Here is an 8,746-nt window from a genome sequence, read left to right as displayed (position 1 = left end):
TTCACTGTAGGGCGCGTGCGCTCGCCAGACAGACAGAGAGAGACATAGAGACAGAAAGCGAGAAATCACCCCCCAGGGGGGATGGTCACGCCGCAATCCCTTCTCCTCCATTCTCCTCTCGGGATCTTGGGCACACAAGCACACGCACCCGGAGTGAGTTTTAAGTCACTGGGTCCGGGACACGAACCGCGGTCGACTACGTGGGAGTCCAGCGACATAGCCATTACGCTAACTGCTGGTTCCCACAAGTTATAGGTTTTTATAAATGCCAAGTGTAAAAAACGTCCTTCCTTTATTTCCTTCCTTTCCTTCCCTTCCCCTCACCTCCCTTCCCTTCCTTCTTTCCTTTCTCTCTGGTATTTCCTGTTCACATCATGAAGACATGAACAAACCTGGACATGACTTGAGAAATCACAAATGTTCAATAAATGTGAAAATACCCATTTGCTATTAAAGGAATGTAAATTAAGACAATAAGGTACGAGTTGACAGCGACCAAATTAGCAAAAATATGAACAATGATGACACTACAGGGCAGGGGAAGAATGTTCTCAGAGAGGATTAAATTGAGTATCAGCTGGGAAAGCTCTATTGAGAGTCTTCTTATCCTTCTTGTCTGACTTACTAAGTAAAATCAACTTATTGAAATATAATTTATGCATTCATTTAATGAATTTTGATGGATATACACACTCATAAAAATACCACCATAATCAATGAAGAACATTTCTATATCTTCCCCCTTTTTTTTTATTTTTAGAAAGATTTTTGCTATAGGGTGCATGTGCTGGCCAGAGACACAGAGACAGAGAGAGAGAGAGACAGAAAGCAAGAAATCACCCCCCAGGGGGATGGCCACACCACAATACCTTCTTTTTTTTTCCCTTTTTGTTGGAGAGGTTTTTGTTATGGGGCACGTGCACTTGCCAGAAAGAGCGAGACAGAGAGAGACAGAGAGACAGAAGGTGAGAAATCATCCCCCAGTGGGGATGGCCATGCCGCAATCCCTTCTCCTCCATTCTCCACTTGGGATTGTGGTCATGCATGCACATATGCCTGGTGTGCGTTTAAGCCACCAGATCTGGGACTTGAACCACAGTTGGTTACATGGGAGTCTAGCGACATAGGCATTATGCTAACTGCTGATCCCCACAATCCCTTCTATTCCATTTTCTTCTCAGGCTTTTAGGCATGCACGTACATGTGTGGGAGTCCCGAGCTACTGGGTCTGGGACTCAAACCACAGTCGACTAGGTGGAAGTCCAGCTATGTGACAATTCTCCTGCTTAAGGGAGAGTAGCCACCATTCATATGTGGCAAATGAGTACCTGAGTTGAGGCTAGTCTGAATAAAGTTGTTATGTAAATACAAAACACACTGCATTTTGAAGAAGTGTAAAAAAACAAATTATCTCATTAAAAAATATTAAATGTGAGTTGAAATGACAGCATATTAGATTAAAGGAAAATAAAAACCATATTTCAAAAGTTTGTTTATTTCTTCCATGAGTGAGGGAGACAGAGAGAGAGAAATGGCACCACCAACAGGGTCTTTATGCTGTAGTCTATCCTCGACCTCAGCTGGCTCAGAACACTGACACTTGTGCTCGGATCTGACATGCGTAGGGAGGTTCTAGGACTTGAATCTAGGACTTTTTCTATGTGGATCCAATTATGTTACCACTGTACCACCATCTACCCTCATAAATAAAATATATGATTAAAATTTCATCTGCTTTTTTTTAGACTTTTTAAAAGTGACAGACAATTTTAAAGGACATATGAGACATATATTTTATTCTACTTGTCAAAAACTTAGTTAGGATCTTGTTTTTGATGAATTAATTTATTTTTGGATAGAAATGCTGTGTCGTGATCCTCCCGATTTAGTCTTCCAGCAGGGACCACAGGTGCACACCGTCACTCCTGAGCTCTTATTTTAGACAGGTTCTTGTTTGTTGCCCAGGCTGGTCTGAGCTCCTGATCCTTCTGCATGAACCTCCTGCCCTACTGATATTTTAGGCTCACACCACAATGCCCTGGTTTCGGGTTGGGCAGGAAATCAAATACAGGCCTTTCACATGGTCCTGGCTTTTGGGGCACGTGTCTTAGCTACATATGCTACTGTGACTTGGCTCCAACCTGGTTATTTATTTATTTTTTAAGAAGTATTTATATGTTATTATTATTATTATTTTTATTATTTAATTTGACCAGAGACAGAGAGTGAGGGCAAGAGTGAGAGTGAGAACATGCATGTATGAGAGAGAGAGAGAGAGAGAGAGATAGAGAGACAGAGAGAGAGAGAGAAAGAGAGAAAGCAACCTGCCAGGTCTGGAACTTGAACCACAATTGGCCATGTGGAAGTTCAGTGCCTTATCCACTATGCCACCTACTGGCCCTGAGCCTGATTAATTCTCAATTCATCTTCAAGATTTATATATTTGAGCTTTCTACAAACTTCTCTCAGTTTTGCTGGCATGGTCACTTAGGCTTTCTCTTATCTTGACTTTGACCATGTTTTGGAGAAATAGGGCGAGTGATTCATGCATCTATTTTACTCAGTAGACTAAAGCTCCTCTAGGGCAGAACCATATTTTGTTCACTATTGTTCCTTTAGAGCCTAGCTCAATGACCAATATGATGTGGATGCCACTTAATATTTATTAAAAAAAATTGTCAACTTATAATACTAGAAGTTCAGAAAAGTGTTTTGCACAAAAATGTTCATCAAAGTACTATTTATAGTTTTTAGAAACAGGCAACACAAGATTGGTTAAATAAAGTGAACCATATTTATGCAGTAAGTCATTAGGCAGCCATTCAAAATCTTTGCTACCTCAAAAAATAAGTGCCATGTATTTACTGCCTATAGCTAATAGCATATTCAACGGTGAAAGGTTGAAAACTTTTCCTTTTATATCAGAAACAAGACAAAGATATTTTTTAACACTGCTAATTAAGCAATTAGGCAAGAAAAAGAAATAAAAGGCATTTAAATTGGAAAGAAAGAAGTAAAATGATCTTTTTACAAGTGACATAATCTTATATGTAAAAAGACCTAAAGATGCTATAAAAAACCATTAGTACTAACAAATTCTGCAAAGTTGCTGGCTATTAAATGAACACATTGGAGCCAGCAGAGGGCATAGCACTTCCACATGGTCAACCACAATTTGAGTCTCAGACCTGGTAGTATGAAACTCATGCTGTGTGGGACCAGCAGTTGGTGTAATGGCTATGTCACTGGACTCTCATGTTTCAACCGTGGTTCAAGTCCCGGACCCGGTGGCTTAAACTCATGCTGGGTGCATGTGCATGCATGCCCAAGATCCCGAGAGGAGAATGGAAGAGAAGGGATTGCGATGTCCTTCTCCCCGGGGGGAGATTTCTTGCTTTCTGTCTCTTTCTGTCTCTCTCTGTCTTTCTGGCAAGTACACATGCCCTATAGGAAAAACCTCTAAAAAACAAAAAGAAACTCATGTGTGTGCGTATGCATGCATGCCCAAGATCCCAGGAGGCAAACGAAGGAGAAGGAATTGTGGCATGGTCATCCCCTATGGAGGGTGATTTCTCATTTTTCCTCTCATTCTTTCTGGCAAGTGCACATGCCCTAAGGGAAAAGTCTATTAAAAAAATAAGAACTAGTTGGTATTTTGTACACCAACAATGAATCATCCAAAAGAGAAAATAATTCCACTTAATGTAGCAACAAAAAGGATAAAGTACTTAGGAATAAAGTTAGCCAAGGAAGTGAAAGACTTGTTCACCCAGCATAGCAAAACACTGTTGAAAGAAATTAGATGCAAATAAATGGAAAGACATTCCATGTTCATGGATCAGAAGACAATATTATTCAGATGATTAGATCTTAATATTTTAAGATTAGATCTACAGATTTAATTTAGTTTCCATGAAAGTACAAAGGGCACTTTTTTGCAGAAATAGAAAAACCCATCCTAATATTCATATAGAATCTTAAAAGAACCCAAATAGCCAAAACAATCTTGAAAAAGATCAAAGTTGGGACCAGCAGTTAGTGTAATGGCTATTTCGCTGAACTCCCATGTAGTCGACTGCGTTTCGAGTCCCAGACCTGGTGGCTTAAACTCACGCCAGGACGTGTGTGTGCATGCCCAAGATCCCGAGAGGAGAATGGAGGAGAAGGGATTGCGGCATGGCCATCCCCCATGGGGGGCGATTTCTCACTTTCTGTCTCTCTGTCTTTCTGGCGAGCACATGTGCCCTGTAGCAAAAACGACTGAAAAAAGAAAAAAAGGTCAAAGTTGAAGCTAGCCATGATAGCTCAGCTCTAAGACAATGCTCTACAATGTTGAAATCACATTTAAAAATTTTTCTTTTAGGCTTTTGCTATAGGACACGTGTGCTTGCTGGTGAGAAACAGCACAAACAGAGGGAAAGTGAGCAATCACTCCTTGGGTGTATACACATCCACCGAGCATGATTTTCAAGGTGTTTGGTCTGGGACTCAAACCATGACTGGCCATGTTGAACCCAGAGCCTTAATAATCAAGCCCTACCTATTGGTCCAAAAGCCACACATCAGAGTCCTGGGTTTCCATCCCAGGTATCCCTGTGCACACTGGAAGTGTACTTTTGTACTTAGAAAAAGTTAAATGTCTTACATTTACTGATCTCAAAAATTATTTTAGGGCCACCCCCTCAATGCAGCAGTTACGCACTGTACATAGAGTTGAATCCCACATAACTGACTGCTGTTTGAATATCAGCCTCAACAACTCGAAGAACATGCCAGGAGTGTATTGTGCATGCCTCAAATCCTGATAGGATGAAGAAATGGAAGGAAAGTTGGGCATAACCATTTCTTTCATTCTCTGGTGAGTACAATCATCCTTTGTCAATGAAAGAAATTATTTTTTCAAATCTTAAAAATTTATGTTACAAAGTCACCATAATAAAATAGTTTGGTACTGGCATTAAGATAGACTTATAATAGAAAATTATCTGTTGAAGATAATAGGTATGGTAATATCTTTGATTGGGCCAACATTCAGTGTGTTCAGGATGAGAAGATTCATTTTGTATGCTATAATGACATAAAGTGAATGAATATAAAATAAATAAATAAAAAGAAAAAAAATAACACTGGCAAGATGAAAAAAAAAAAAAGATACACATACTGACCGACAGAATAGATAGCCCAGAAATACATTCTCACATATATAGTTAGATGATATTTTTGTAAGAGGTTTTTGCTATAGGGCGCGTGTGCTCGCCAGACGGACAGAGAGAGACAGAGAGACAGAAAGCGAGAAATCACCCCCCAGGGGAGCTGGCCATGCTGCAATCCCTTCTCCTCCATTCTCCTCTCGGGATCTTGGGCATGCACACACACGCGCCCGGTGTGAGTTTAAGCCACCAGGTCTGGGACGCGAACCACGGTTGACTACATTGGAGTCCAGTGACATAGAGATTACGTTAACTGCTTGTCCTAATAGTTAGATGATTTTTGACAAGAGTGCTAAGCTCATTCAATGGGGGAAAAGGACAACTTTAAAAAATAAATCATATTGTATATGTTTAAAGTATACAACATAATGTTAGCATGCCTATACCTATACATGAACATATATATATATATACACACACACACTCTATATATATAAAAAACTAACAGATGAATCATTTCACATAGATATCAATTTCCCCCTGTAGCAAGTGCAGTTATAATCTACTCATTTAGCAAAATTTCTGAATAACATACACCATTATTTGTAGATAGAGGTTTTTTTTGTTTGTTTGTTTGTTTTTTTGCTATAGGGCATGTGCGCTCGCCAGAAAGACAGAGAGTGACAGAAAGAGACAGAAAGCGAGAAATCACCCCCAAGGGAAGATGAAATGGCCACGCTGCAATCTCTTCTCTTCTAGTCTCTCGGGATCTTGGTCATACATGCATATGTGCCCAGAGTGAATTTAAGCCACTGGACCCAGGGCTCGAACCTCAGTCAACGACATGAGAGTTCAGTGACATGGCCATTATGCTGACTGCTGGTCTCAATAATATACACCATTATTAACTATGGTCCTCATGTTCTGCATTAGATCTTTGCACATTCTACGTTTTTGCTTCTTTGTACCCTTTGACGTAAATTTCCTCATTTCCTTCCCCTACACTCCTATTCACAGTAACCAGTATTCTTTTTTTTTTTTTTTTGGAGAGATTTTCACTGTAGGGCGTGTGCGCTCGCCAGACAGACAGAGAGAGACATAGAGACAGAAAGCGAGAAATCACCCCCCAGGGGGGATGGTCACGCCGCAATCCCTTCTCCTCCATTCTCCTCTCGGGATCTTGGGCATGCACGCACACGCGCCCGGCGTGAGTTTTAAGCCACCGGGTCGGGGACACGAACCACGGTCGACTACGTGGGAGTCCAGCGACATAGCCATTATGCTAACTGCTGGTTCCCAGTAACCAGTATTCTTTATCTTGGTATATTTGACTTTTTCTTTTTATATTTTGCATATCATTTAGATAGTCTTTCTGTGTTTGACTTCTCTTAGCAGAACTTCTCTGTGTTTCATCCATGTTGTGGCAAGTGGCAAGATCTCCTTCTTTATAAAGGATATATATACACACACACACACACACACACACACATATGTGTGTATATATTGGTGTGTATGTATATATGTATATATTTGTATACATATATACAAATATAGGTTGTTTCTATAGTTTGGCTATTGTGAATAATGTCACAAGGAATATGGAAGTGCAGATATCTATGAGGTGATTTCATTTACTTTGAGCATATGTCCAGAAGAGAGATTATTGAGAAACATGGTAAGTAGTTTTAATTTCTTTTAAGATCCTCTATACTATATTCCCTAATAACTTCACATTCCTACTAACAGTGGATAATGATTCCCTTTTTCTCACATTCTTGCCAACATTTGTTATATCTTGTCTTTTCGATGGTGATTATCTTAATATGTGTGAGATGCTATCTCAAAGTGGTTTGATTTGCAATCCCCTAGTTATTAGAGAGGTTGAACAGTTTTCATACACTTGTTGGCTAGTTTTATATCTTGTTTAGAAAGTGTTTATTCAAAGTCTTTGCTCATTTTAAAATTGACTTATATTGGGGCTGGGAGGTGGTGTGATGGTTAGGGCACTAGACTCCCGCATGGCTGACTGCGGTTCAAATCCCAGAACTGTTGGTTCACTTTCTCACTTTACCTTTCTCTCTCTGGTCAAATTAAAAAATAATAATAACAAGTAAAATAAAATAAATAATTCTTTAAAAAGAAAAAAAACAAATTGACATATGTTTTCTTGTTGTTGAATTTCATGAGTTCCTTATAAATTTTGAATATATATAGCCCTTTTTCAGGTATATTGTTTGCAGATATTTTTTTCCCAGTCTGAAGGCTGACTTTTCATCTTGTTTACTGTTTTTTTTGCAGTGCATAAGCTTTTTAGTTTAATTATTTACGATTGCTTTTGAAGCCCAAGCTTTTGGTTTGAGGACAATTTCCCCAATAAATGTTGTTAGAAAAACTGGGTAACCAAAAAGAATGCAAAAGAATGCAGTTAAAGTTGAACAATTACACCATATATAAAAATCAACTCACAATGGATCAAAGACATGAACCTAAGAGCTAAAACTATTAAACTTTAAAAAAAAGTAAGAAAAAGCTAAATGACATTGAATATGACAATGATTTCTTGAATGTTACACTAAAAGCAAAAATTAACAAATGAACTACATCAAAATTAAAAACTTCTGTGCATGAAGGAATACAATCAATACAATCAATCGAGTGAAAAGGTAACATATAGAATGGGAGAAAATATTTTCAAATAACCTATCTGGTAATAGGAATACATAAAGAACTCTTACAAACTCAAGAACAAACAAATAAAAATAATCAAACGATCTGATTTTTAAAAAGGACAAAGGTGAGCTAGGCAGTTGCATGGTAATTAAGACAGCTAAATCCCACATGTCTGACTGTGAGGTTCAATTCTCAGTCCTGGTGGCTTTAAAAATATGCCAGGCATGTGTGACTGCATGCCCAAAATCTCAGCAAGAGTAATGGAGAAGGAATAGTGGCATAACCATACCCTCTACAGGGTGATTTCTCACTGTTTATCTTTCTCTGTCTCTTTCTGGTGAGTGCACATGCCCTTTGGCAAAAACAAGCAAACAAACAAAACCAACCAGCCAATCAAACAAAGAAATAGACTTGAATAGACACTATCCAAAGAATATATACAAATGACAAATAAACAAATGAAATAATGTTCAACATCAATAATCATTAGAGAAATGCAAATCAAAACCACAATAAGATACTACCTCACACTCATTGGGCTGGCTAATATTAAACAAAGCAGAACAGAAAATAACAAACATTGATAAAGATGTGGAGAATTTGTGATTTTTAAAGAATTGTTTATTTAATTTTATTTATTATCATCATTATTTTTCAAATTTGCTATAGGGTACATGTGCTCACCAGAGAGAGATGAAAAAGAGAGAGAGAAGAGAAGAGAGAAAATGAGAAAGCAAGCTGCCAGGTCTGGGACTCAAACTGCAGTTAGTTATGCGGGAGTCCAGTGCCTCAACACCATGCCACTTGCTGGCCCCATAGATGTGGAGAATTTGAACCCTTGTTCACTATTGGTGGAAATATAAGCTAGTGCAACTGCTATAAAAACAGTATCATGATTCCTCCCCAAATTAAAAATATAATTAAAT

General features: G+C 38.6%; 1 protein-coding gene across 4 annotated transcripts in view; it reads right to left on the bottom strand.

Annotated features, from left to right (window-relative positions):
• Nucleotides 1–8,746, bottom strand: part of MROH2B (maestro heat like repeat family member 2B) — a 75,885-nt gene that overhangs the window by 21,673 nt on the left and 45,466 nt on the right. The gene's annotated exons all lie outside the window — the stretch shown is intronic.

Source organism: Tupaia chinensis, unplaced genomic scaffold (genome assembly GCF_000334495.1).
Source record: "Tupaia chinensis unplaced genomic scaffold, TupChi_1.0 Scaffold144378_1, whole genome shotgun sequence".
NCBI lineage: Eukaryota > Metazoa > Chordata > Mammalia > Scandentia > Tupaiidae > Tupaia > Tupaia belangeri.
Note: the sequence above shows the minus strand (reverse complement) of the source record. Positions and strands in the feature narration are given on the sequence as shown.